A 3,212-nucleotide genomic window follows, 5' to 3' on the forward strand; every position below is an offset into this window, starting at 1 on the left:
CATATATGCTTACTATTGGGTTGGTGCATAATTATTGCGGCTTTTTTTCAACAAATTTTATTCAACAAATTTTATTCAACAAAACAATACCAATATTTAATAAAAACATCTTTAAATGACGTTCTGATCATCTGCCAAGCAAATGGGAAGCAGTAATTGAAGAAGATGGTGAATATTCTCCGGAATAATCATTTAAAGATGTTTTTTGTTACATGTTGTTATTGTTTTTGTTGAATAAAATTTGTTGGAAAAAAGCTGCAGTAATTATGTACCAACCCAATATAATACATGCATATATCAGTGTTAATTTCGATGCATATATATATATATATTTCCTTTCGAGTTTTGGGCCTCATGGAGGCAACGACCAAGACCCTTGGTATTACGTCGTGCTTGAGAAGAAGACCCATCAAGATGAGCAAAATCGCAGTCTTGTCATGCAAATTAGCCCCCATGCCGGTGGCTTGTAAAAGAACCCTGATGTCATGCAAATGGCACCTGCACTGGTGGCACATAAAAGAACCCATTACACTCTTTGAGCAGTTGGTGATAGGAAGTGCATCCAGCCATAGAAAACCATGCCAAATCAGACTGGAATCTGGTGCAGCCTTCCTGCTTGCCAGCCCTGGTCAAACCGTCCAACCCATGCCAGCATGGACGATGGATGTTAAATGATGATGATGTTGATATATATATATATATATATATATATATGAATATACATTCTTTTATTCTTTTACTTGTTTCAGTCATTTGACTGCAGCCATGCTGGAGCACCGCCTTTAGTTGAGAAAATCGACCCCAGGACTTATTTTTCGTAAGTCTAGTACTTATTCTATTGGTCTCTTTTGCCGAACCATTAAGTTACGGGGATGTAAACACTCCACCATTGGTTGTCAAGCGATATTGGGGGGGACAAACACAGACACACAAACACACACATGTACATATATATATATATATATATATATATATATATATATATATATATATATATATATATATGCCATGGGCTTCTTTCAGCTTCCGTCTATCAAATCCACTCACAAGGCTTTGGTCAGCTTGAGGCTATAGTAGAAGACACTTGCCCAAGGTGCCACACAGCCACTCCTACTTACCACACAGCCACTCCTACAAATTGTATATCTTGTGTGAAATTGGTACCATGAAATTCCTTGAATTGAGCTCTATCATTTAAGTTTAATTACAATATAGTTTGTTTTTAAAATTAAAAAGTTAATTATACTTAAATCCAATTTTTTGCTTTGCTTAAATATTTTTCATGATATTTTACAACACAACTCTTTGATACAAATTTTTGTTCCATAGGACCAAAACTATGAAATTCTTTATGCTTTCTTCTATCATTGAAGCTTGGATAAACATATTTTGCTTTTAAATTAAAAAAAGTTATTTAGATCTAAACTTAATTGGAGGCATTACTTACTCTCCTATAACATTGCTACAAAGTTTGATGTAAACATTTTTCTACTGGACCAAATCTCAATTTTTTTATGCCAAAATGTTTAGTTTTCAATTTGGTTAAGAACTGAATTAGCAACAAACTTCTGAATATGCTGTGTGTAAGTAAATTGTAGCTTTAAGAATATTATTCAACTACTACTGTAGTTGAATGATACATATATATATATATATATATATATACATATATATATATATATATATATATGGGAGAATGTATGAAAAAAAACAACAACAGACGAGGACAGGTGGTGTAAACAACAAAAGGATGTATTAGTATGACGCTCGGGAATACGGAAGGTCTTTAACGTTTCGAGCTACGCTCTTCAACAGAAAGAATACAGAGAAACACGGAGAAAAAAAATTGAATGGTGTTAGGTCAATGATCTATCATGACTATATATATAATTATTCAATATTAACAGTTTTGTATTAGAAAACTAATAGAATTTATACAAGGCTGTAATAAGAAGTGCTCAAACTAGGTGAGACAAAGGTACAAAAATTAATTGCAGAATAAAACCATTAGGTCATCGACTCAAAAAGCCACAACCCACCAATGACCACATCTAGGAAGTACAGCATAAACCACAAAACCAAAGTGGCAAAGGGAAGTAAAATTTTATACATAAGAATGAAATCGATTAAAAAATATAATAGAATAACATAATTAAATAAACTGCGATTAAAAAGTGATTAAAAATATTATAGAGCGGTACAGATATAGTGGAATGAAAATATATATATATATATATAGAAAAAATAATATAGAAAAAACAATAAAATAAAATAAATACATAGGGAAACGTAGTAAAATAGTTTATTCATTGAGATTAAAGGCTAATAAAAGAAGTTTAAGTTTAAATTGTACGAAAGTTCATTACTTCCCTCATGACAGCAAATTTAGCAGGTAAAATCCAATTTTGTAATTCATACCCAGGAATACCGAGGTACACGGGACGACATAATAACACAACACCCAATGTGTAACAAAGTAAAATCCATATTTCACCATCAACGTTATTTAAGTCCAAGAAAATCAAGGCACACAAGTCGATACATTAAACCAACATCCAGCAGGTAACATCGGTAAAAATCAATCCATAATTTAACATCATTTACAAAGGATTACAAATATAGGTTGGACTACAAACACAAAACACCTATGGCCATTTCGGGGGTACATCACCGTATTTAGAGCACAATAGAGCACAAACTAGTGATAACCCCCTCTTCAGGATAAAGAACACACACAAACATCAACGAAGGCACCAGTAGAAAGAAATTATATTATGAGAGCAAGCTTATATAAATAATGTGGACTATGTGTTCATTGGTGGGTTGTAGCTTTTTGAGTCGATGACCCAATGGTTTTATTCTGCAATTAATCTATATATATATATATATTTGTGAATGTTGCTGAATGACAGATGACTGATCTTATATAATATCGTCATATCTTGAATGTTTGTACTGAATGTGCGGGTGGCACATGAGATGCACCATTTTGAGCGTGGCCGTTGCCAGTACCGCCTGACTGGCTCCCGTAGGATTTTCGAGCGAGATCGTTGCCAGTGCCCCTGGACTGGCTTGTGCGGGTGGCACATAAAAGACACCATTTCGAGCGTGGCCGTTTTCGTGCGGGTGACACGTAAAAGCACCCACTACACTCTCTGAGTGGTTGGCGTTAGGAAGGGCATCCAGCTGTAGAAACTCTGCCAAATTAGACT

The 3,212-nt window shown here is 34.2% G+C and overlaps 1 protein-coding gene across 1 annotated transcript in view; it reads left to right on the top strand.

The window, feature by feature from the left end:
* The window catches only part of LOC128249593 (uncharacterized), a 41,649-nt gene that overhangs the window by 699 nt on the left and 37,738 nt on the right, over positions 1-3,212 (top strand). The gene's annotated exons all lie outside the window — the stretch shown is intronic.

Source organism: Octopus bimaculoides, chromosome 1 (assembly GCF_001194135.2).
Source record: "Octopus bimaculoides isolate UCB-OBI-ISO-001 chromosome 1, ASM119413v2, whole genome shotgun sequence".
Taxonomy (NCBI): domain Eukaryota; kingdom Metazoa; phylum Mollusca; class Cephalopoda; order Octopoda; family Octopodidae; genus Octopus; species Octopus bimaculoides.